Source organism: Herpailurus yagouaroundi, unplaced genomic scaffold, assembly GCF_014898765.1.
Source record: "Herpailurus yagouaroundi ecotype Mexico unplaced genomic scaffold, PumYag 187, whole genome shotgun sequence".
NCBI classification, from domain to species: domain Eukaryota; kingdom Metazoa; phylum Chordata; class Mammalia; order Carnivora; family Felidae; genus Herpailurus; species Herpailurus yagouaroundi.
The window spans coordinates 33,457,592-33,485,335 of NW_024412418.1; the positions used below are offsets into that span (position 1 = coordinate 33,457,592).

Here is a 27,744-nt window from a genome sequence, read left to right on the forward strand (position 1 = left end):
ACTCTTTATCACTCTTGATTGCAATGTTTGTCCATTCAACAATTTATAACAAAAACAGATACCTCACTTTTCTCTCTCTTTAGTCTTTTATTTAGCAATCCATTAAATATCTGCAGAATGGAGGCCGGTTTTGCACACAATGTCAGAATGATTCCATAATGACAACCTGCTTTAGGATGTGTTCTTTGGGTCCTATGTGTTTTGGGGTAAGGAGGAGCAAAGAGAATTACCATTTATTGAACACCTACATGTGTTACCTCATTTAATTTGTACAAGAGCGCTGAAATGACAATTACACTTAGATAAAGAAGTTATTTGGAATCAGGAAACAACTTTATTAAAAGCAATATTGTCACAGATTCTTATTTAAAAGACAACACTTATAGAAAATGCCAACTTATCCTTGCCATTATAGTGCTTTGGAATGAGAAATAAATGAGATATGAAGATATGTGAGAAAATACGAATAATGAGACATAAATAATTACTATTTGCCTCACCTCCACAGTAAACTATTAGAAATAATGCATCTAAAGGAGGAAATAGCACTGTAATTAACTTTGACTTTATAACATGGTATCTCAGAAAAGACAATGATTCATACTTCTGCTCAAGTGAGAAAACACTTCTTGTTTTCATTTACTTTCATGTATATTGGCTAGATAGGGGAGCCTTGGTAGAACCACAAGCATAAACTATTTTTAACATGCTCATATAATTTGCCTCCCGGGAAAGGGATCTTTTGATCCAAAGGGGTTTTGATGACAAAAGATATCCTAAAATGACATTAATTTCAGTTTCTACTTCTTACTTTTTCATTCCAAGTTTCAGTAGATAACAGTGACAAATTTTTATTTTTATTTATATTTTTAATTTATTTTTATTTTTTTTAATGTTTATTTTTGACAGAGAGAGAGACAGAGCATGAGCGGGGGAGGGGCAGAGAGAGAGGGAGACACAGAATCCGAAGCAGGCTCCAGGCTCTGAGCTGTCAGCACAGAGCCTGACGCGGGGCGAGAACTCACAGACCGCGAGATCGTGACCTGAGCCGAAGTCGGACACTCAACCGACTGAGCCACCCAGGCGCCTCAATAATGACAAATTTTTAAATAAGATCTAAAAAAAAAAAAAAAAATAGGTTAGGTCAAATGTTTAAAAAATAGGGAAGGTAAAAAGGTAGAGGAACTATCTTTATTTTTTATTTTAAAAATTTGTGGAGATTTTGTCAAGCACCTAATACCATGGTTGATTTATAGTAGATGCTTAATAAATATTATTAAAATGAAATGTGGAAATAAATACGTGCATATTCATTTATTCTTTTTCTTTTAATTCAACAGATATTTACTGAGGCCTTAATATGTTCCAGATAGACATGTTTGAGACTTAAATGTGAATAGCATATTAGAGCCAGCCTTTAAGTATCTTAAAAATCTAATGGAGAGACAGGTAGAGAGAAAATATAACAACATATTAGCCTTAGGATTGAGATATGAATGAAATAAGATACATAGAATTTGAAATTTTCCAGAGAGAATTTTGGGGAAGGCTTCATTGAGTAGGTTAACATTAGATCTGCTTCTTAAAGGAGTTATAAGGAATTACTTACAGAGGATGTGAAGGTAGAGAGAATGTTCTAAGTCCAGGGAATAGCACTTGTAAAAAGCACCTAGAGATTAAAAAGGCCTGGTATATTTTGAGAATTGTAATAATTCAATATCATTGCCACATGTGGAGCAGAGGGGATGGGGAAAGGAATTGGGCTGAAGAAATACACTTGAGAGTTTTTGGTGGTGCAATTGATTATTTCCTGATATGAACCTGAAAAATGTTTAATTTCAACGAATTAATTTCAGTAAGATGTGGAATTTTCTAGGAAATTACCCATTTTATTAGAATCTCCATGATATACCTTTTTGTGCCTTTACTATAGCAAACAAGGTATTAAGCTGTTATGTAAGAGGCTAAAATGATGAAGTTGTGCAGAGAGTGACAACATAAGGAAGGAGTTTGAAATAATGTATTGAAAGAGTTGTTAGTCACTTTTCCTTAAAATGGTCCTTTTTGAGTTGCTTTTTGAACTTACTTATACTTTGTCAGCCAATAGATTTGCTAGACAACTTACAGGTCAGTCAAATGGTTCTAAATTCTAAGAAGTAAAGACACTGGGTGCTAACACAAATACAGTTTATTTATGGTTAATAGCTTTTATTTCTATTTCTAAGAGAAAAAGTAGAATATACAAAATATGTGAATGCCTCTCATCTTGCTAGCTACAGAGAAATGTTAGCTGGGTATATAGCTTTGGTTTCCTCATTTCTGTGAACTCCGTACATACAATATATACTTTTAAGACTTTATTCCAGACGCAGGTTTCATTTTCACATAAAGAGAAGGTCAGGCTTTACAATGTTTGTTATTTTTCATTTATTTGTTTTTATTCCAGAGAAACACCTCAGAGGTTTCAGACTTCATTTTAAAGAAATTAGAGTTCCTTCAACTTTAAATTGCTTCAATAGGTCACTACCAGATTATAGAGAGCATGATGTGCTTTACAAGTTGAAAAGTTTTCCACCAAGTAATAGCAGCAGTGAAAATTGTCAGAGAAACAACTAATTAATCTCTGCTCCTTTACAGCTGTTTAATGCAATGCATAACTAAAAGTCCTGTTAAATTAATTAATGATTTCAATTATGAACTTTTCTCCAAAATGTTATGATTCGTATCAGGCTGATAATGCAGTGACCTGGGAGTGTGAAATCTGTGTTATGAAGAGAGTCGCCAGTTAATTGATTCACAAATTATTTAAAGTTTGTTGCACCCAAGGGAGTGCTCAGTTTCACGACAGTCATTTCTTAAAGTGTACAAACTCCTTTTTCACCTTAAGAATGTCTTCAGTTATTAAGCATGATAAAATGCCAGCATGTTTCTGGGGCTGTGAGTGATCTTAACATTTATGATATAGAATCTGTAGGTTAATACATGGAGATTAAATCTGTATTGGAAGGAGAAAAAAGTTAGGTAACTTACCAATGATTCTCTTTCACGGCAGATTTTTCATTGCTTTTATTTTACTAATTTCAGTTTTCTAAACATTACTTCTTAAAGTTTCTTTTCTTTTGCACTTGGTATAGAATGAGCATATTTCATGTTAAAAGACAATATAATTATGCATTCATAGGACATTTTTAATGAGTCATTAACATAGTATAACTTGTTTTGGTAATTGGTGTTTGAAGCATTTGGATTGTTGGTAGGTCTAGAATGTAGGTCTAGGTATAGGTCTAGGTTTAGCCTTAAAGTTGGAGAAGGTTTTGACTTCTCAATGAAAGAACATTAATTTCTATAGGACACCTTGAGTATTTTTATAGTATGTAGGAAAAAATTAAGAGAGTCATTGCTTCCAGTCTGGTTATTTTACCCATAACTTAAATAGCAAATAAAAGTGTACATATATACAAGGAGAAGGGAAGGAATCAATAATATCATTAATATTTTACAACATATTTATTAAAGTTTTATTAATGTTTCTATGCTGGGCTTGAGCTGATGTCAGTGTAGATGATATGACCATGAGTAAGAACCCTTTCCTGATTGCCCACGGCTGGCTGAAATGGAAGGGAAAGAGGTGATACTTGAGGAGTGATTCAAGTAGGAAGAGAAGGAAGTGGAGAGGTTTCTGGATATGAGTCGAGGCTGTATTATCAGTGGCCTCTATAATCTTTTCTGTTCCATACACATATTAGGGCTTAATGAATACTAAAAAGTCTAGTGGTTTTAGGGTGATTGAACAATATCTTTAGCAGTTTCACTCCAATTTGATAAGCAGTATAAGAAAAACATTTTGTATTAAATTTAATGAAAGAATTTTGTCTTGCAGCTCTGAACTGGTAGATGTATTTACAGGATGGAGCAGGAAGATTGTATTTTGGACAAACACTGTGTTTGAAAATTTCACTTATCCTGGTGACTATTCTATTTTACTTTTCTCATTTTTTTTGACCCAAGAAAATTGCCCAAAGAGAAGACAAATAGAGAAACAATATTATCAAAAATAAGTTTATCTTTGTGAAACTTGCTGCAGGGCAAAAAGGAATGGACTTGAAAGGGAAGTAAATTTATACTAATTTTTGCATTGTAGGAAATGTACTATTTCAGACACTGACTGACTGCTTCTGTTTTCTAAAATTAAGGAGCCTATAATCTCAGCACCATTAACAAGTGCTGTCATTCAGATACACAGTGTCTGGCTGATTTAAATAAAATGAAATGAAGATAGTTGTTTCTGGTCCCTTGGCTTCACTCATTGCCATAAACATATGCTCTGCGTCCCGCTTCTTTCCATCTTATTTATGACTTTAATTTGTTGTGTGGGCTGCGCTAGAAATTAAATTTAATATAATTCTCCAAGGGACCCTGTCATATAATAACATGGTAATTTCTGTGTATCCTTTTGAAAAATGAGGAAATTAATTCTTCCTGACATGTTCTAATTATTCCAGTGTGAACGGCAAATCCGTTTTTCCTAGCCCCTGAAGTGTTATAGGCAAATGGCTGGTGTTCAAAGCTGAGGTGCTAATGCTGACCAGCAGTGCGTTTAATTTGAAACATGAGCAGACACCTTTCAACACACCTTTGTAATATTGGAGTACTTTACAGAAATTAATTCACTACTTATTTGGCAGCTTAGCCTTGGGGTTATGTTTTTTTATTCATCAATACTATAGTCATGTTAGCATAATATTTCCTGTTTACTTCAGTGCTTGGTGTCTATGTATAGAACTCAGAGTGTGCAATGGATGTTTCAACTGTATGAATGACAGAGAATCCACACACTTCAGAAATACCAGTTGTGTGCCAAATTGTATTTATACTTTATAGAGAAATGTAGTAAAGTCTTGAATGTTAACTTAATTATAGTCTATGCTTAGCAGCTTTAACTGAAATTACATAGTGTAGGAATTATTGGGACAATCTTGCTGTGAAAAGACTACTATACACTCTGCTGCCCTGCTGTACATTTTAGTGGTGAAAATTCAATTTATTATACAGGGAATGAGACTATGAAAAGTCAGTTTGTGAATAAAATTTATGGAATAATAATCTCATGTTCTGAACTCTGCTTAGAAGAATGTAGATATGCCTTGGGAGATAAAGGGTTAAAGTCATTTATTAGCACTATTGGCCATATATGAAGTACATGACTTACTCACTTGGGCCATTTGGATTCTTTCATAGGTTTTGTAGTATTTTTTAGAGGAATAACAAAAATAACCTCCTGATTCTTGGTCATTTATATGTAATCTTCATTGTAAAATTATCTATTATACACTTCTCTAATCAGGGCAATCATTTGTGTCAGCCCTGATACGGTTCCTTTGTTTCAGTGAGCAGTTGATAAATGCCATTACATATTGGTCATTTATTGTTCTAATTAACAAGACAAGGGAATGCGTGAGATTCTACTTAAAATAGAGGATGGAAATACAATTAAGCTTAAATGAAAGAAGTAGAATTGTGTTCAGAGTGGCTGCAGTCAAGGTTCTCTGTTTATCTGTTTTTGTATCTATATATTATATTCACTTTAAATTTTAACTTAAATAGGAGAAATGTTAATAGTAATAAATAATTGTTCTAATAAATGGCATTAGTATTAATTAATTAATTAATTAATACCATATTTTTTCCTGTTGACTATTCAGCTGCTAGATAAAATTTTATTCTCACCATCAATCTACTGGGGGCTATTGTCAGATTTAGATTATGGACAGGAGGGAACATACTTAAGACTTCTCTGTCTTAGCTTTCCCATATACTAGATTAATGGAAAAAATAAGCTTCTTTTGGCTGGAAACGGAGGAGAAAAGATTTCTTTATTGGCGTCTCTAGGCGGTCTTGAACTTCTGGGGTTAGGCAAAAGAACATAGCAACATGCTTCTTCCCATTCACGTACATGTCCCTCTCTACTGTTCTTGTCAAGGTAAGGTTATTTCTGTGGCTCTCTGTAAGGGTAGGATATGGCAGAAGGTATTGAGAAGTAAAGAGGGAGTCAGGTTGTCCCATCCTAGTCTACAGACTATACAAGTTGCTAAAGATTTCCTATCATAGACTTCTTTGTTCTCTAAGATAGGAAGGGAAATCTATGGCCCATCTGGCTCTTCTCTTTTACTTTTTCTTTTTTTCCCTACTGAAATTATGGCGAATTAGCACCAAAGAACAGAGACTGAGGCTAGGCCAGATCCTGTCCCTACTAGACCAGATCATTTTTAGAGCCAGATACATCATTTAAATTGAAGTGACTGAAAGAATTGAGGGTTAAAGAATCAGCTCAATTCTTGGCAAATCAAGCAACAGACTCTCTTTCTCTCTCTGTCTCTCTCTCTCTTTTTGAAACAGACCCTTAAGTAGAGAGAGCGAACTAATAGTTACAAGAGGGGAGGTGGGTTTGGGGATGAGTTAAGTAGGTGATGGGGATTAAGGAGTACACTTGTGATGAGCATTGGGTGATGTAAAGAAGTGTAGAATTACTATATTTTACACCTGAAACTAATATTACACTGTACTTTAACTAATTGGAATTTAAATAAAAATTTTAAAAAAGAATCCGCCCAATTCTTAACATTTTCAAAATAAAAGATCCATAAAGAGTTGTTGAATAGACTAAAATAAGCTGCTCATATGTGCAATGATGCATGCACCTAGTTCCATTCTCTTTCTAGGAAGGAGACTGCAAACATTTCTTTTTCTTCTTTTTGAGAGAGAGAGGGAGAGACATAGAGAGAGAGAGACAGCAGGGGAGGGGCAGAGAGAGAGGGAGGGAGAGAATCCTAAGCAGGCTCCACGCTGTCAGCACAGAGCCTGACATGGGGTCTGAACCCACTTACCATGAGATCCTGATCTGAGCTGAAATCCAGAGTGAGACACTTGACTGACTGAGCCACCCAGGTGCCCCTAAAAACATTTTTATATGCTTCCATCAGGATGCTGCAATCAGTGGTTTCAGCAAAACAAATTAAAAGAGGTAAATAGTCCCCAATTTTGAAATTCTTTCTTTTAAAAAAAATCACTTAGGCTCAGTTTTTAGTCATTTTAATTAAAAAAAATCTTTTACAATAATTTTAAGTTAATATCCAGAAAAATATGTTAAACTTATTTCTAAATACTCCCTATTAGAATCAAAGAAAAGTTGATGCATATGTTAAATTTTATTTAAATAGATAAATTGGGGACTGTTTATTAATTATTTTGCATATATATGTGTATATATGTATACATAGACACACAAATAAACACTTGCATACTTCTAAAAGGCCCATACTTGATTGATCTTCTTCCATTAAACTCATTGATACTTTCCTTTTATATCAGTATGTTTCATAAAGCATTTTCATTCATTTTGCAAGCTTATTCAATTTTGTTTACTGATTACTATAGTTTAGAACAGGATTTTCTCTATAGTCACATATGTTTATATTTTTACACCAATAAAAACAAATAACATTTATTAAGCATATGCTTTATGTGCATGTCTCATGTAAAACCAAAAATAACTCTTCAAGTTAGTTACCATAGTTTATGAATATACTCATAAATAAAAACACATATTTTATTTTGTTGGTGAGGGAAATAAGCACAGAGAGGTTAAGTAACTTGCCTACAACTGTATAGTTAACAGGTGGGGGAATGAATATTTTAACCTATCAACCTATGCTTAGAACAGTGCCTGTCACATGAATATTAGTTGTTACTGGGTTTTTTTGTTTGTTTGTTTGTTTGTTTTTTGGTGGTGTGTGTGGGGTAGAGTGCTGAGAGTTCTGAATTTCAACCAATATTTGTTGACTCTTTTTATTATTATGAATGAGATTATGAGGCTTACTTGAGAAGGTGAGGAAGAAATTAGACTAGCTGATCTTTAAACCTAATTTGTGAGCTTAGATACTTTTAAGAGCTTCAATGTCAGTTTGTCTAAGTAGATAGTCTTTGAGCATGTGTTAAAAGGTTCTCTTTTAGATTCTACACAGTATATAAGATGTTTCTGCTCTAATGAAGTTTACAATCTAGTGGGGGTTGGGATATGGGAAAACATAATGACTATAATACTGGGTTGAATAAGATTAATAATTTTATTTTATACTTCAAAATAGTTCAGGGGAGAATTTATAAGTCCTTACATTCTTAAATGAGTTCATAGTCTCAATTGGGTTTTATGCTTGTCCATAGAGAAGGTAAGACACTATGAAAGGATAATAATTTGGGGGGTAGGACAAGGTGTGGTGATATTCTACGTATTAAATTTGAGGTGCTAGTTGGACGTATATGTGGACATGTCAAATAGTTAAAATGACAGCAAAGTGATATTTACTGAAAAACTTCCTATGGAAGAAGAATAGTATAAATCACTACTTAGAAGGCATTTTTGGGTTGCTTGTGTGGGCTGGTTGGGTGAGCCTTGGACTTTTGATTTCAGCCCAGGTCATGATCCCAGCATCACTGAGATTGAGTCCAGGGTCAGACTCTGTGCTAAGTGTGGAGCCTGCTTGGGATTCTCTCTCTCCCTCTGCCCCTCTCCCCTGCTCATGGTCTCTCTTGCTCTCTAAAAACAAACAAACAAACAAACAAACAAACAAACAAACAAACAAATGGCATTCTCATTTAATCCTTCTAACAACCTAATAAAATAGCTGTTATTACTGTCAATCTTATTTTACCGATAAGAGAACTGAGAGGCCTAAAGTTTCAAAATTGGTAGATGACAGAGCTGGGGCTTAAAATTAGATCTATCCGATGCTGTGCTCTTAACCACAAAATTATACTGTGTAGAAGTGCAACTAGAAGAGAAGTCTGGGCTAGAGATGTAGATTTGGAAATTATCTGTAAAGGAGTGATAATTACAACCATGGAATTATACATATGGTATCCTAAGAAGGGGAGGGAAAGGGAGACAGTGAAAGAACAATATAATACTAATCAAAGAATAATAACTAGGAAAATTTTTATGTCACAGAAGTGAAAAGAGAAGAGAATTTCAATAAGAAGGGAGTGACCAATAGTATCAAATAATGCTGAGAATTTTAGAAAATGAGGATTTGTCAATAGGAGCTTATTGGTGAAGTCAGAAGCTAGAAGACAGAGCACTGTGGTGTGAAAATGATGATCCGGAAAAGTGACAAAACAGTAGAATACTTTCCAAAGGAGCTTGGTAGCTTAAGGAGCAAATGAATGGGGACAGTCCCTTAATGTTACAGAGACCACTGAGAGAGGGCTTTTTAAAAATTTTAGAATAGGGAAAATACAATTGTTTTTATAAACAGGAGGAAACATGAAAAGAGAAAGAGAAGGGAGGAAGAAAGCTAAAAGAAGAGAGAGAAAAGGAAGAAAAAAAAATTTGTCCCTACTTCTTGAAATAGTTTTGCTCAAAGACATTTTTGATAGATTATTCTTTCCTAGGGCTGCTGTAGCACAGTATCACAAGTGAAATGGCTTAAATCAACAGGAATTTATTCTCTTGCAGTTCTGGAGGATAGAAGTCCAAAATCAAGGTGTTGGTAGTGGCTACTTGCCCTATGAAATTTTCCTTCTTTCTTCCTAGCTTTTGGAAGCTTGATGGCAGTGGTTGGCATTTCTTGGTTTGCAGCTGTGTAACTCCATTCTCTGCCTTTTGACGTTCTGTGATGTTCTCCCTGTGTCTCTGTGTCTTCGCATGGCTGTCTACTTATAACAACTGTAGTCAGATTAGATTAAGAGCCCTGCATTCCAATATGGCCTCATCTTCATTTGGCTGATTTTATCTGCAATTATGTTCAAATAAAGTTGCATTCTGAGGTATTGGATGTTAGGACTTCAACATATCTTTTTTTGCAGGGGGTGGGGGGAAGCAAGCCAATCCATAACTATAGATGTTTATGGATTACTTTGTCTTTAAACTCAATACAGCTCTGAGCTACTTTTTAAGCATCTCCTCCCAACTGGAGTGTTATTTGTTCATTAATTCTGCAAATAGGATGTGGGTAACTTGGAATTTTTAGTATATGAATCTAAAATTTGTAACGCTATTTCAAGTTGAGGTCTGGCGCTTACTTTGCTCACTTCATCTTCTAATGTCAGCAGTGCATTCCATGTACTATTATCTTAACTCAAGAAATATTTGTTGAGTACCTACTGTGGTCTAGAACGATGATAGGGACTATGGGACACAGCTGGTGTGCTGTGCAAAGTTTGTTCTTTGGATTATAAATGTTCCAAGATATGGATCCTTCCAGCTTTAATGGTGCCAGGTAGAGTTCAGGATGGCTGGTCAGAACAAGCACTTCTAGCCACTAGCATCCTTGAGAGTTTCCTCCAGCATGACATACAAATCTTAGCAATTTTTCTGTGTGCATTGGAATGTAAAAGATGGGGAGCATTTCTGGGTTTACAGAGAAGTATAAATTGTCCCTGCCCTCCAGGAGATTATAATCTGACTAGAAGCTAACAACAGAATATGAATGGTGACAAGACTTGGAAAGGTGGATTAGGGTCAGCTACTGCAAGTAATTTAAGGACCAGGGTCATGTCTTAGATAATTTTGGTCATCTGTGATGTCTAGCTAAGTGTCTTGCGTATATTAAGTGTACAGTAAAATAAGTGTGAATGATTGGCTAATTGAAGCCTTAAAACTGGAGAATTGTAAAATTAAAAAAAAAAAAAGAAAAAAGTAAGAGAATAGCATATTCTAATTTGATATGCTTGGTGGTTATTTTGAAGACCCCAAAGTTGCTTATTAAACTCCTGTTTTCCTAGTTATTTTAAATATTTTATGGTTCTCTTTCTTATTGTGTATCTTTGACTTGTTTAGTTTAGTAATAAGCTGAATGATCAACAGATCTTGAAGTAGTCTGTCAACTGAGCTGTATTATTGAGATGGGGGGAGAGAAGAACAATTACAAATGTTTTGAACGACTGTTTTTCTGGGGAGAGGGACTCACTGAAAACTTAAAAAGCTAATCAAAATGTTAATTAGCTCACCTTTCAACACCACATTTCTTCATCTTTAAAATGAAAGTGTTGAAAAAGTTGTTCTATTTGGGCCCTTCTAGATCTAAAATTTTCTGATCCTACAAGTAAACTTATTATTACATAGTTCATATTCTTAAGGGGAAACTTGCATACATATTTCATGCTTTGGCTGTTAGCCTATAAGTTGGTGTTTTATGTATATAAGTACATCATTATACAAAGGCAATTTAAAGATAATTTGGAATTTGCAAAATATATAAAAGCAAGCAATTAAAAATAAGTATAAAGTATATTCTAAGGTTAACTTCTCAGTTCATGAAACCATAACCTTCTTCAGAAGAAATTAAATTTGATTACATTTAAAGTCATGTGATTTTTAACAAAAATCAATATACATATGCAAATAATTTGTATTCTGCACAATTATCACTATTCATGTCTTTTATTTTTTATTCTGTTAAAAATTGTTAAGTTTATTTATTTAAATTCAACTTAATTAATATACAGTGTAGTATTTAAAAAAATTTTTTTTTGTTAATGTTTATTTTTGAGAGAGACAGAGACAGAATGCGAGTGGGTTGGGGCAGAGAGAGAGGGAGACACAGAATCCGAAGCGGGCTCCAGGCTCCGAGCTGTCAGCACAGAGCCCGATGCGGGCTCGAACTCACTAGCTGTGAGATCACGACCTGAGCCGAAGTCAGACGCTCAACCAACTGAGCCACCCAGGTACCCCAATATACAGTGTAGTATTGGTGTCAGGAGTAGAAATCAGTGATTCATTACTTAACATATAACACCCAGTCCTCATCCCAACAAGTGCCCTTCTTAATGCCCATCCCCCATTTAGCCCATCCCCCCCCCACCTCCTCTCCAGCACCCCCTAGTTTGTTCTCTGTATTTAAGAGTCTCTTATGGTTTGCCTCTCTCTGTTTTTATCTTATTTTCCCTTCCCCTATATTTATTCATCTGTTGTGTTTCTTAAATTCCATATATGAGTGCAATTATATATTTGTCTTTCTCTGCTTGACTTACTTTGCTTAGCATAATACACTCTAGTTCCATCCATGTTTTTATTTTTAATCAATACTTATTTTGTTTCCTATTGCAATAGAACACTGAAGAAATAATCTTGCAACTACATCAGCTGTGCAGATGAGTCATCAATTAATAATAACTAAGTTAACTGTGATGAATACTATTATCTATCTTACATATTGAACAGTGAGGCTGTATAGTAATTATATACTTATGGCAGCTTATTTGAAATTAGATTGTTATTGTTTAACATGTAATATAACATGTAATATAAACCTGAATGCTAAAAAATCCAAGATATAAATGTATCTTTAAATATTTGTGATTACCATTTTTTTCTGTGAATGATTTGATAAATTAAATTATAGTATTTTCTCTCAAGTGATTAAAATGTTTAACTTATACAGACCATAGAGATGGCATCTCAAGTTTTCTATTTGCTCACTCACAAAACATTTCTTGAGCATTTGCTTATGAACCAAGTATTCTGCTAAAGGCTGAGGATACAAATCTAAACAGGACAGGCTTCTTTATGTCAAAGAGTTTATGGGTTAGAGGGGGAGATAAGATAGGTACATAATTATAGTACAGTATACTATCCAATGATGAAGGTTTTTATAAAGTGCTGTAAGCTAACAGAAGAAGAAATTAATTTAAAAGAAGATATGTAAGGAAAATTTTGAATAAAGCAGTGACTTTAAGTCCAGTATTGATAGGGGAATAGGAGTTCAAAAAAAGTAAGCCCCACAATGGCTCTTGCTCCTTTGCTCTATTATTCTATCTCTTGTGCCTAGAACAATGCCAGGCACAGAATAAGTATTTTAATAACTATTTTTGAATGTTGAATCATCATGAAGTATGGAGGAAGGATTTAAAAAGGACACACCCAGAAGCACAAAAACCATAGGCAAAAGCATAGAGGCATGGAAGTTCATGGCATATGTGGAGACTTATGATGTAATTTTTTGTGGATGGAATGAAGGAGTATGAAGGGGATGTACTTAATCTTAATGATTAACAGCATGTACTTTGGAGCATGCTCAGACCAGAATTTGAATCCTGACTTCATCTTATACTGCTTTTGTGATCATGGGTAAAATGCTGATCCACAGTTTTTCTCCTTAAAAATATATCGAATAATATTTATTTATAATGTTACTATACACATTGCCTGGCAATAGTCCCTGGAAAATGGAAAGCATCAAATAAATTATTAAACCATTAATACTTTTTTTGAGGAGGTGGTGGGCCCCAAGACAGGAAACAGAGATAGGATGAAAATTTGAAGGACTTTGTGTAATATTCAGGAGTTTGGACCAACCTGTACATGATTGGGAGCTACATGTCATTTTTGAATCCTGAAGCAGATAGTCTTATAAACATTATAATATTAGAGGATTGCCAGCTGTATAGGAGGCTCTCAAGATACATATTGAATAAATGATTTCAATATTTAAAGCATGGATATAAATTGAAATGTACTGGGATCTAGAATTTTAGTTAAATTTTAAATCTAGATCACTTTTAGTTTGCTATTGAACATTGAAGCATATTAAATGGTATTCTGCAAAGGGACATTTAGTAGCTTAAAAACTATACTTTACCTTTTTCATATAATATTCTATTACAGTTACACAAGTTCAACATTCCTCATCCTGCTTCTAGTGCTCAATTATTTGGTGCTCACTCCAAACAGGGAATAGGCAACATGAATTTACTAACTTGGTTAAGCAAAATGACCTTCCTCAAGTCTCCTAAGGTTAGGAGATGAGGTAAATAGCACATAGAAGGAAACCAAAAATTAAAAAACCAAAACCAAAACCAAAACCAAAACCAAAGCAAGTATAAAGTAGTTAAACTAAATAGATATTATTTGTAAGACTGATATATCAAAGACCCAAAATATAGCTAGTGGTAGCCAGTGGATGACCCACTGGCTGATAAATGAAAGTTGATATTAGTTTTATAGGTCATGTTCCAAATCGGCTGACCCAATAAAATTTTTTAATTGACTATAAGTTCCAGAGTTCATCCCTGTACCAAAACCTTCTTGCGCAATGTCTTGCATATTATATATCATAATTATATTGTTGTTCCATGTTATAACTTATATTTCAGTACATATAATCAGTGTTTACTCCTTTTAAAAATGTCTTCAAGGGCTCTTTTTCTTCAATAGGGCAAAGAGAATGGAAAAAAAAAGAGTGGATGCTTTTTTGTTAATGAAAAGAACTATTATTACCTACTGTTAATATTATTAGGGTGGAAAAGAGCAAAAATATCACTTCTGTTAGTTATTTTAAGGGAAACTAATGCTGATGGTCTGAAAGTTTTGATTAGTCTAGATTTGGCAATTCAATCTGGCTCAAGTTTTCCACAGTGAGGAAATAATTTTCTTTTTAAAGGCTTGACATGTCATTTTTGAATCTTAGAGTAAAAACTAGATAGTCTTATAAGATTTATATTATTATACTATTATATTGTAGCATTAGAAGATTGCTGGCTGTAGAGCAGACTCTCACAGAATACATACTGAATAAGCAGTTTTAGTATTTAAATCCTGGGTGCAAAATGAAATATACTGGGCTCCAGAATCCATGGGAGAAGACTAATTGGTTAAGAATCAGTAGAAAATAGCTACCACCATGGCTTTATAGATCAGCATTTCTTTAAGTATAATTTGAGCACCCCTAACTGGATTAACTAACTGTATAACTAACTGGATTTGAGTGTTTGTTAAAAATGCAGATTCTTGATGCCTCCACCCCAACCTGTTGAATAGGATATCTTGAAGCCCGGGAATCTTCATTTAAACAAATTCTATAGATTTGGGAACCATCGTCCTAGAAAAATAATTTGGTAAAAAGCTAAGAATTTAACAAGACAAATGTAAAATTGGATTTCTGATTAAGGCAAATTGTATCACTGAGTGCATCTAAAATAACTCAGATATTGAAAACTGACCTTTAAAATTTATTTGTTTTAAATTTAAAACTTCCAGAGTAACAAAATGTAAACAGCCAATTTGTACATTCTTTCAGTTTCCTTTATAAATTGCTTTTGAATCCTTTGGCTTAAAGAGAGAAAAATTCACAAATCTACTTTTGACTATAATTAACTTGGTATATGCTTTTGTTTTTTTGTTTTTTTTTTTATTCTCTTTCATTTTTTTTCAATATATGAAGTTTATTGTCAAATTGGTTTCCATACCACACCCAGTGCTCATTCCAAAAGGTGCCCTCCTCAATACCCATCACCCACCCTCCCCTCCCTTCCACCCCCCATCAACCCTCAGTTTGTTCTCAGTTTTTAAGAGTCTCTTATGCTTTGGCTCTCTTCTACTCTCTCCTCATCAGGGAAATACAAATCAAAACCACACTCAGATATCACCTCACTCCAGTCAGAGTGGCCAAAATGAACAAATCAGGAGACTATAGATGCTGGAGAGGATGTGGAGAAACGGGAACCCTCTTGCACTGTTGGTGGGAATGCAAATTGGTGTAGCCACTCTGGAAAACAGTGTGGAGGTTCCTCAAAAAATTGAAAGTAGACCTACCCTATGACCCAGAAATAACACTGCTAGGAATTTACCCAAGGGATACAGGAGTACTGATACATAGGGGCACTTGTACCCCAATGTTTATTAGCAGCACTCTCAACAATAGCCAAATTATGGAAAGAGCCTAAATGTCCATCAACTTATTCTTTTGAATTAATAATGAGTTCTGAACTCTCTTAAAGAGCTTTTTAAAAGGTGCTGATGTCTTATCATTGTTCCTAAATCACTGAGTGAGGTACATATATTTGTCATAAATGAAGTAGTGCTAATTGAATATAGTTATTCACCTCTATCAATCAACTGAGGTTAACTATATTTGTGACTTGGGAGGGGTGGAGAGATGGAAAGTGAAAGAAGTGACATGAAACTTGTATGAAATGAATGCCAGTTGAACACAGAGAAAGTGTAATTATTAAGATTTTTTTGTTATTGGTTTGCTAAGGGAACTTTTGGGGAAAACCCCTAAACAGCTCTATTTCCTTGTTTCTGAATATAATACGGTTTTATTTTTTCTTCTCTTTCTGATCCCACACCTTATTTTCTATAGAGAACTTCATGGTTATTAGAATGTAGGAAATGTTTGATAATGTCTAACTGGATGGAACTGTTAGTACTTTCAATAGATAAAATGTAAAAATGATTGTAATGTCTTATATAACTCAGTAGACTATAAGCAACTGGGAAAGTTATCTATGATGAATACTTCACATGAAATCTGAATCATAGTGCGACACTAGAAATTTAAAAAATTTAAGCTATCAGTGACAACTTTAATATGCTTTTTAGTTGTTAAACGTGTGCATCCTTTTTTCTTTCTTATAATTTCCTGTTCCATTTTTCTCTTCCTCATTTTTTCTTCATCTAGTTTCTAAATTTGAATATTTGCATTTCTTAACCCTGTATCTTCTTTGGTGTGGACTGAAATACCCAAAGGACATTGGGGTTTTGCCTAGTTATTATGAAATAACTTGAACTTTTATTTTAAATTTTTTCCAGCTGTATAAATTGTTTATTTTGGAAATAAGTCTGGCTCATTTTTTAATGGAAATTATCATCTTAGATATAGTGTGCCAAGTATTGTTTGAGACAATGGCAATACAACAGTGAATAAAACAAAATCCCTGCTCTCATTAAGTTTATATTCTAGTGGTAGGGGGAAGATACTCAAAAATAACAAATAAGCAAGTAAAATATAGTATGTCAGAAGGTGATAAGTGCTGTGAAGAAACATCAAAAAGGAGAAAGGAGGTAGGGAGGGCTGAGGTGGGGAGTTGGTTATTTTATTGTATAAAATACATTAAGTCCTGATGGATAAGTTGATATTTGAGCTGCGATCAGAAAGAAGTGAAGGAGCAAATCATGCAGATATTGGGGGAAGAGCATTCTAGGAAGAGGGAACTAGTATCTAGATATATAGGAGTGAACTTGATGAGTTTGAGGAATAGTAGTAAGGAGGCCAGTGTAGCTCTATGGTGTGAATGAAGAGGATTGCTGGATTTAAGCTACTGCAAGGGCTTTGGCTTTTACCTTGAGGAAGCGGGAAACCATTGAAGGGCTCTCAGCTGAAAAGTATCACAATCTGACTTCCAGTTTAACTCTGGCTGCTGAGTTAGTAGATTATATCAAGGAGACTACTTAGGAAAGAGGTTTTTGCAGTAATCTGGGAAAAGGTGATGGGTCTTGGATGAATAAATGAACAAGTGAGTGAATGAACAACTAAATATACAGTAATTGTATGTCATTCTGAACAAATATAATGAAAATTGACCTAATTAGGTAAGTCTTCCCTAAGATCTGAGATGTGAAAGGATAATAGACAATGGTAAAATAAAAGGGCTAGGGTCGGGGAGGGGAGTAAAATATTTTAGGCAAAAGAAAGAGTGTATACAAAGGTTCTGTGGTGGGAGGGTGCATGTTGTGTTCCAGTAACTGCAAGATTGTTGATGAGGCCAGAGCTCAGAGAGCTAACATTTATGTGCTGATTATTTAACCTATTTTTCAGAATAGTCTTAGGTAGTTCTTATTGTTTCCATTTTAGAGTTGAGGACACTGAAGCTTAGAAAAATGAAGTGACTTGCCCAAGATCAGATTAGTAAGAAATGGCAGGGCTTGTTTATTTATTGTAGTCCCTCTTCCCATCCCTACCACGATACTCACGATAGTATTAATTTCAATGAGGGCAGAAACTTTATTTTGTTGAAGCTGTATCTTTAGCAACTAGAACAGTGCCAAGCACTTGATAGATGCTCAGTAAATACTTGCTGAATAAATGAATGAGAGAATGAGTTAGAATCAAGGTATATCTAACTCCAAAGTCCATGTCCTTAACCACATCCTGTATATTCAGATGCAAATTCGAGTTACCAGATTGTTTCTTAGAGGTTTTGATAAGGGACCAAAACCTTAGGCCAGTGCAATCCAAAAGAGATGAAAACATTACTGAGGGGGAAATAGAGCTCAGAAAGAGTAGACTAAATGTTTCAAAAAAAAAATTTGCTGTAAACTAGAATAGGTGAGAAGAGAGGAGGAAAAGAAAGGCTCTGATTCTAAAGCTGGGTGGGTGGCTATCTACAATAGCTTTCACTAGAACATGGGCCTGGAAATTTTTTTGCTTTGCTATCCCACAGGTACACATTGCTTTGACTTAGCCAGTTTATCTTTAGGAAGCAGAACACAGCCAAAGTGCTCCACATAATTTCTCTCTGTGGTTCCCTTTAATTCTTGCACTCACCAGTTCCTCTTCCTCAAACATTTTTCTTTTCAGGTACTCTCAGATAATTTGTCCCCAGTGCAAGATGACTATGGGACACACGGTATCAGTTGACTTTTTGGTTCTGAGTTGGTAGTTCTGGTATGTAACTTCACACCTGTCTATCCATAGGTATTTCTCTCTAAAAGAGAGCTTTGTGTATCACATTTTTTTGTGTATCTTGCTCCTGAAACTGTGGGATAGCAAAGCAAGAAAATTTCCAGGCTAAGGTTCTAGTGAAAGTTATCATGGATAGCCACCCAGCTTTAGAAACAGGGCCTTCTTTTCCTCCTCTCTTCTTATCTATTCTAGTTTAGGGCAAACTTTAGGCCTTCATCTTTCTTTTTCTTCACCTTGCACTGTCTCATATTCTTTGACCATTTTAAGCTGTTTATCTTTTCCTTTTTGTCACAGAGGAAGAATTGTTCTGTCTCTTCATAAGGGGACATATCCATTTGTGCTTTTTACTTCCATCCCCTCCCACCTCAGCGAGAACTTTGCTCTGTTAATTATCCCCATTTTGTCTGGCAACACGTATTTTTTTATTTTTTTATTTTTTTTTATGGAGTTAGAGATTCAGGTTCTAATTCCTGTTTTGCCACTTTCTGGCTTTGGAAACTTGAGCAAGTAATTTGACTTCTTGGACTCTCAATTTCTTGATAAATACCAATTTTCTTGCTAAAAGCCTTGCGGGTTTATAGGGAATCAGTCACAGTAAGTAAGGTATGTGATAGCACCTTATAAGCTAGAGAACACTATTCAAATGCAAAGTGTTATTATTATAATCTATGTGCACAAATAGTTCAGGTCTCTTCTTAAAGTAGTTTTCCTCAACATCGCGTACCTTTGAAATATCCTTATTTCCTTCTTCCTTTTATAGTCAAACCTTTGAAACAATAGTCTTTATTTGCCTTCTGTATCTCCTTGGTCTTCAACCTACTAGAATCTGGCTTCCATTTGATTCTGGATAACTCTTGTGAGTCTATTGCCTTCAAGATTACTGGGGATTGACTAATTTCATGTTTAATGCCTTTTCCTCAGCTCTTAATCTTCCTACTTTCCGTTAACAGTTGATATTTTTGGCAAAAAAAGCACTCAGCAAAGTATTTAGTATGTAGTACATATTTTACAGGTTTTTAGTAAATAAATGTATTCTCTTTAGCCTTTTTGGATGAATCTACTTTTCTCTCTCACAAACCACAAATATATTCATCTCCAAATTTCATCTGTTTCCACTGTTTTTACTCTATACTCTTTTAGATTCTCATCTGTTCTAAGACCTCTACATGGATAGACCTCATATCTACTTTTCAGCTTTATCCTGAGCCTTAGTTCTGCCTATTATTTATTTATTTTATTTTATTTTATTTTATTTTATTTTAGAGAAAGAGCACACAAGCAGGGGAGAGGGGCAGCAGGAGAGGGGCGGGGGGAATCTTAAGCAGCTCTGTCAATCCCACAACCCTGGGATCATAACCTGAGCAGAAATCAAGAATCAGACACCTAACTGACTGAGCCACCAAGGTGCCAGTTCTGCCTATTTAAGTCTATGTGTCTATCCGAACATCTTTTGTCACTTCAGATTCATCAAGTTTACCATCCCCTTTCCCTAAATCAATTTCTGTTTTAGACTTTTGAATTTTTGACAATGATACCAGCACTCAGTCACCCAGACTTGAAACTTTATAAATGCATTGACTTCTTTTTGTATCACTACCATAGTTATTCGTTTGTTCATCAAATGTTGATTCTGTGTTTATTATATATAAAATACTATGCTAGGTAGTGGAATACATAAGTGAAACAAAACAGACAAAAATAACTGATCTCAAGGATCTTATATTCTATCTGTTTGCTTTCATTCATTTGCTCTTTAAATATTGAGAGTGATAGAGGTACTACTTTATATAGGGTTGTCAAAGAAGTCTTTTCTGATATGGAAACATTTGATCAGGAACCCCAATGAAATGAGAGAGTAAGTCATGCAAATTTTGGGGGGAAGAACTTTTAGACAGAGGGGAAAAGGTACAGAAAGGCCTTGAAGTGGGAGACACTTGAATGTTCAAAGAAAAGTTGCTACCAGTGGTGTGATTAGATCCAAGTGAGTGAATAGAAGAGAAGTTAAAGATGCTGTTAGACTTTTGGTGGCCAGATCAAGTGGTGCCCTCTAGACTCTTTTATCTAAATGAAATGGGAAACCACTGGAGAGTTTAGGAGAAGAGCATGATGTAATTTCCAGTTTTAAAAGAATCACACTGCTGTGAGAATAGACTAGAAAAGCAGGTGTCGAAGTAAGGACACTAGTTAGGAGGTGAATACAAAAGTGTCTAGATGAGAGATGATGATGACTTGGACTAGAGTGGTAGCGGCAGAAGATGGTATGAGCTATGTATGAAAGTATAAATGAGAAAAAAGAGCCTTTTCTGGGGAGATGTAGCATGGCTTACTGAGTTGGCGAAACCTTTCTTCCTAGGTGCCTTTTCCTTTAGATGCGTTATGCCAGGGCACATGGCTTAGAGAGCAGAATGCTGGCTACATTTGTAGCCTATTTGCTCCTTCTGCTGTGCACCCTTGTGCAGTAAATAAACTGTAGAACTGTCCACAGCTTTCCTGGATAGAGGTGAAGGGAATGACAATTCACTCTTCTTTTTAAAAAATTCCCATTATTCTTATCCAGGCCTTTAATGACTTCATATATATTTAATCTCTCTAGCTAGACTATAAAGCCACTGACAACCGAACTATGTCTTTTTTTTTTTTTTTACCCTAAGTCATGACCGAATATGTTTGACCATTTCTGATAAGCTATGTGTGAAATGAGTACAGGCCAGTATGTGAAGGAATGCCGTGGAGACGCAGGAGTTCTTAACTTGTGTTCAAGTCATGGACTCTTGAGAACCCTTTGAAAACTATTAGAAGTCTTTCTAGGAGATATACATATGCCCAGGATTTTGCACATGATCTCAGTGGTTCATGGACTTTGGAGCCCCTACCCCAGACTTTGGTTAGATCCCTTTGATAGGAACCAGGACTGTCTTATTCTTTGTTTCACTAGTACCTGACATGATGTCCTATCTATAATTTGATATTTGTTGATAGCAGCAATAATGAAACCATTTATGTCTATTCTTTGTGGAGATCATTATACTAGAGTTCCTGAGGTTTAAAATAGTTCGCATACTAATAAAAGCTAGTTATAACATCTTATGTCCATTGTTAAGAGACATGGACTATCAAATGTAAAGCTCATTGATATGACCTATGTAAGTTAAAAGTGGATGTGTTTCACCCGAAAAGCAAATAACCCAGTGAAGAAATGGGCAGAAAACATGAATAGACACTTCTCTAAAGAAGACATCCGGATGGCCAACAGGCACATGAAAAGATGTTCAGCGTCGCTCCCTATCAGCGAAATACAAATCAAAACCACACTCAGGTATCACCTCACGCCAGTCAGAGTGGCCAAAATGAACAAATCAGGAGACTAGAGATGCTGGAGAGGATGTGGAGAAACGGGAACCCTCTTGCACTGTTGGTGGGAATGCAAATTGGTGCAGCCGCTCTGGAAAGCAGTGTGGAGGTTCCTCAGAAAATTAAAAATAGACCTACCCTATGACCCAGCAATAGCACTGCTAGGAATTTATCCAAGGGACACAGGAGTACTGATGCATAGGGGCACTTGTACCCCAATGTTCATAGCAGCACTCTCAACAATAGCCAAATTATGGAAAGAGCCTAAATGTCCATCAACTGATGAATGGATAAAGAAATTGTGGCTTATATACACTATGGAATACTACGTGGCAATGAGAAAAAATGAAATATGGCCTTTTGTAGCAATGTGGATGGAACTGGAGAGTGTGATGCTAAGTGAAATAAGCCATACAGAGAAAGACAGATACCATATGGTTTCACTCTTATGTGGATCCTGAGAAACTGAACAGGAACCCATGGGGGAGGGGAAGGAAAAAAAAAAAAAGAGGTTAGAGTGGGAGAGAGCCAAAGCATAAGAGACTGTTGAGAACTGAGAGCAAACTGAGGGTTGATGGGGGGTGGGAGGGAGGAGAGGGTGGGTGATGGGTATTGAGGAGGGCACCTTTTGGGATGAGCACTGGGTGTTGTATGGAAACCAATTTGACAATAAATTTCATATATAAAAAAAAAAAGTGGATGTGTTTTTTGTAGCATGTAGTATTAGTTGTTATTTGAGACACTGACTATTTCAGTGTACTTGGGTTTGTTTTAATGGCTGACACCAACCGCAAGGAAAGTAACAAAGTGCTTGATGTTTTTTATATGTGCCTATTTCTATAACCCAGCAATATCTTGAAATGACCTGGTGTGGAGACGAGGAAAGTCTAGGGACTGCTGCCAAGTCCTCCAGAGCAGCAACATGGACGTAGTTTAGTCAGTTTTACTAAAAGTTTGAAATCTACTGTTCTAAAGGCACTTGCAGAAACTGTGCTAATTGCTAGCTTATTTTCCATATGGTTCTGTTTTAATGAAGCATATTTGATGCAGATGGTTGGAAAGTAATATCTAAACTGACCCTGACTAATTCCTACAGTGCTTCCACTCCAGTACTTAACAGTGCCTTTGTAAAGTTTCTTCATTCACAGCTTCTTTTTTTTCAGTTGAAATGTGGCTTAGGATAACTGAAAACTATTCTTTTGACCTCTGAAGAGAACAAGAACAGTCATTTCCTCTCTGATTCTAGGTCAAGACTACTCTCCAGTTTGATTTCTTTAGTATTATTGGTGTTCTCTTCGTTATCATTATGGTTTTCTGAATACATTTCGTTGAGGAAATTGGCATTACAAAGGATCACCTATAGGAACTGAAGTAACTTTACTAATAGCTTTGTTAACATAACAATACTCTTACCTCTTCAGGGATATGAAATAGAACAGCCTAGAATATTAATAACTATCCTTTGTTTACACATCCTATGTATCTTATGCAATGAAATTGGACTTGCTAGATACTGTTAAGTTAGAAGTGAAATCAGATAAATGGTCCAACAATACTGCAAAAATCCTTCCATCTCCTCTCTTCCCTTCTATGAGACTAGAATATCAACATATAGTCATTGTGTTTGTCTTAAATCTTTAGAAAGAGTTCAGATATGTTATCTTGCTTAACAATGATATGCTGATTTCCTCTAAGTGTTTTATTTTCATGTACTTGTAGCTAAATATGTGTATTTGTCTTCATATTTGTTCATATTTGCTTAAGAATATAGATAATGTTCTTGTTAGAGTTGAGGTTGAATTCTGCAGAGCAAAAAAAGAGACATGGTTCAGTGGGTTTGTATCCATTTGGCTGTTTTTTTTTTCTTTTTTCTCACATTGTCACTAAAATATTCTCTTTGTTATCTGAATAGGACATCTGCTGACTAGCCTGACCCTCTTTACCTGATTGTGTGAAAAGTCTTGGTTAAATCTGTTAGACATTGGAGGCCCAGGGATCTGCTAAGTGCTTCTGAGCTTGAAAGACACACTGTCCTTGGTCTGTTTTGTGTTTCCCACTTATGGACACCTTTGATAAATAACCCTGATGTAGGTATGGGATAAGCCAAACAATGCAGTATTCTGAGCAGTAATTGATCCAAAGGGCTAATTACCTCTTAATAAACATATTTTCTCATATTGTAGGGAGGCTCAAAAATGTAATACAAAAATTAGTTTTTCACACAACTTAGTTTTCTTAATACAGGCAGTCCTAAAACTGAAGAAAAAAAAAAACTGGTTTGTGAGAAAACTTTTAGAATCACAGTCCTATTTATTTACCTCTTTTCTCCTGTTGTGTTTCACTAGGGCAGTGTTCTGCCCAGATATACTTGCGTGTGTTTGGAGAGTTGTATTGAACACACCCCTTTGCCACAGGCAGTATTCATCTTTAAATGTCAACTTCAATGCTGAAATTTTATGAGAAAGGAAAGGAATACACATTTTCAGTTATTTTAGACTTCTCTTTGGAAAATACAGTTTGCTGCTGTTGTCTCAAGTTGGAAGGATTTGCAGAGTTTTCTTCAAATACTCATGGAAAGCAAATGCAATCCCGAATTAGATTAGGAAAAAAAATGTGCCTTTCTTCTAAAAATCTTAATAATTGTACTACATCAATTTTAGTCATTTTTTTAAAACTTTTCCTCAGTTTATATCCACCCTGAAGAGTCCTCCTCCTCCTCTTCCTTCTTCTTTTGTCTTGCCTTGTTTGTTCTATTTCAAGCATGGTTTAACTTTTCACTGGAGCAAGAGCCTAAAAAGGTCAGAGTAAGAAGAGAATAATTACCTTTGTGACAATTGTTCAGTTATTCAAAATAGAATGTTATTTCCCAAGTAATGTTTGGAAACAAAATTGAAGAATTACTTTTGAGTTTGATTCACTTTGAGAAATCTCAGAAAAACTTTAAAGATTTGTCACTGTTTTCCCCCTTATATAAGAATGCTTCTTATACTCAAAGAGAATAGCTCTTTGGAATACTCTCTGATTTTGAACTCTGTGGAAAACCACTTACAAGGTATGGGGAGCGCTATGTCGAATTAGACAGCTGGAGATCAGCTATTACCATGGTGTTGATAGTAAGTATGGGAGGGGCTCTGGAAATGATGTTTAAAATACCAGGTTGCCTCAAACAGCAGTTTAAGGATAAGAAAAATCCAGCTACTTAGCGTTTTTGCCATTATTGTATAAATGTTAGGTACTTGGGAAGGTTTTTTCCCTTTTCTTTTCAGAGAAATAATACCCTTTATTTTAGAAATAAAACAAGATATTTAGCTGGGCTTTGGGTTAGTTAGGCTTTAGGCTTTTATTAGGCTTTTAAAATTTTTATTTTTTTAAATTTCTTACTATGGTTTTCAGGTCTTATTTTTGAACTATATCTCTTTTGGTCTTGATTTTGTTTTCAGAGAAATAGCAGAGCTAAGCTTTTCATTTAATTGTAATAAAATACTGCCCTAAAGAAGAAGGAGATATGATTTTTTTACTGGCTTATATAGAAAAGCATATAACTGTAATAATATTTTAACTATAGTTTGTATAGACCATACTCATTTAAACTCTATGCAAATCTTTGTTACTTCAGGGCAAACAAACTACAAAACCATAATGTGTGGTGTAGTGAGCACACACCATAAATTTGATAATCATACTTGTGAATTCATCATATTTTATATAGGAGATCGCTGTAGCATTATGAATAGTAATGTGCAAATGACGTGAAAAAAATGTTGCCACATTCTTGAATGTTTAGTGATTTTAATGCCACTGTATTATTTCATTTTGTGCCGAGTTACATTGATTGATAAGTGAAGGTAGTAAAATAGCAGAAATGTTACTTTGGTTTTAATGTGTGGAGTTTCTATAATTCCCCCATGAATCTGGACTGTTACTCTAAATACTCCTTTTGTGGTGTAGCAGGAAAAATGCTGCCCAGTCTACCCATGTTACCCTGATAGGCCTGCCTCTACTGTTTAGAGAAATAGGAGTGGGAGGCTGTCTTAAGTGAAAGTGAAAAAAGGCATTTGTTTAGCTGCATGGCAACACAAATATTTCACTTAGTGAGGACTGACAATGCATCTCATTATGTGAGCCAGTGCCAGCTTGTAAAAAATTTGTTTAACTTTCCATATTAGTTGACGGTGCCTGTGCTTAACTGTTTGAAGCCTGGCATCCAGGTCCCTTCCCCCTCCCCCAGCACATACTTTTTGTCTACCACTGTTTGTTTGTTTTTAATCCCAAAGTAATAGGTAAGAGAGAGCCAAGGATATTTGGTCCATTGAATGCTATTAGGAATATGTGGGGAAGCCTGCCAGATTGAAGTCTGCCTCAGGCTGAACATTTGTCACTTCTTCTCATTTCTCTTTTTCCGGATGCACTTTTCTTAAGGCTAATTGTTATATTGTGCCCTGACAGTAGAAACATTGGATGGTATTTGTTTTAGGTTGACAGTTACCTTATGGTACCACCATTGCCTGAGTAGCATGTTCTCAAGATAATAATTCTTAATCTTAAATTCGCCAATCTCCTCTTACAATGCATTTGGATCCTAGGCTATTTTTGCTTCTTATAGCATTAGAAAGCAGAAGAAAATAAATTAAAGATGACCATCATATCACTTGTTTAGAATTAATTATTTTATGGATTTTGATTTGAAGAAAGTAGAGAAGTACTTTATTTCAGGAGTGTTTGAGATAAAGTCTCTATGTTCTCATTGGCATGATCACTACCTTGTGGGCATCAATTTCAATAGTTTTACCAGGATATGGTGGTGTAAGGGGAGGACAAAATACGTTTTTAGATGTCTGTGACTGTAGTATATAAACGAAAGATTCTCAGCACTCATGAGCATAGGATGACGTGCAAGCACCAACTGGATGAGTATTCCAGAAAATGCATACTTTTTTTTTTTCATAATTTCATCATACTTTTTAAAGCTGTGGCATCAGGAATTTCTGTTTGTTAAGAGAACATTTCAAAATGTTTTACCCAGTGAGAGAGTACTAGTTCTAGAATAAACTAAGAGAAATAATTTATAATGGACAAAGCACTTTAAAATTATAAAAACTAAGAGAGTTAAAATTGGGGATCACTTTGCATGAAAAAATTGTAAACAATTCAAATTGTTGATAATTTCTCTATACTAATATCTGCATAAGGCTTAGGGGATTGAACTTTGTGGGTCTATTTACATTTCTTTCATAAAAGTAATTGAGGCATTTAACTTTTTAGAAATAAGAAATAGATTTAAAAAAGACAAAAATAAGAAATAGATTCGGATATGAGAATTAGAACTTTGTTATAAAATAGATTCCTTGTTTTCCAAATTCAGTCGCTGGAAATTTGTAGTAAAATCTTTCCCTCTTCTTCCTTCCCTCTACTGCATTCTGGTCCTAATGGTATTCCATCTCTTTCTATTTTTAGTGTAGACTTTGGACCTCTGGGAGAAGAGAATCCTTTTAAATCCTCAAAACTGTGGCATCATCTGTTAGGCAGAAGCTTGAACTGGCTGGGGATTGTAAATGCCTGCCAAAGATCTTTCTGACCTCTTTACTTCTTACTACCCCCATAGTAGTTGTGGATTTTTGCTGAATTAGTCACATTCTAGCCCTTGTCTGGGCTTTTTAGATAGGAAACACAATATGCCATCAGTCGATGGGATGGGCCAGGGGTGTGGATGTACTAGAAGGCAATGCAGTTACAGTCTGGATGGAACCCAAGGTAAATGTTTTGCCATTAGCTTTCTCATCAATTAGATAGTTGTGGTTAGCCTCAAAGGGCTAATATATGGATTTTTTTAAAACACGTTTGGATTTTTCAGTTCTGCATGTTATTGCTTAGTTCCTTCTAATAAAAAGCAGCTCACTTCCTCTCTTCGAGTAGACCAGTACTTCAACTTTCCCAG

At 35.1% G+C, this 27,744-nt stretch overlaps 1 protein-coding gene and 1 long non-coding RNA gene across 5 annotated transcripts in view; one reads left to right on the forward strand and one right to left on the reverse strand.

Moving 5' to 3' along the window:
* The window catches only part of SOX6 (SRY-box transcription factor 6), a 626,712-nt gene that overhangs the window by 153,299 nt on the left and 445,669 nt on the right, over positions 1–27,744 (forward strand). The window lies entirely within an intron of this gene.
* On the reverse strand, positions 9,420–11,483 carry LOC121043725 (uncharacterized). Its single transcript, XR_005796999.1, has 2 exons — positions 11,005–11,483; positions 9,420–9,788 (listed from the first exon to the last, which is right to left on the reverse strand). It is a non-coding gene; the product is annotated as an uncharacterized LOC121043725 (long non-coding RNA).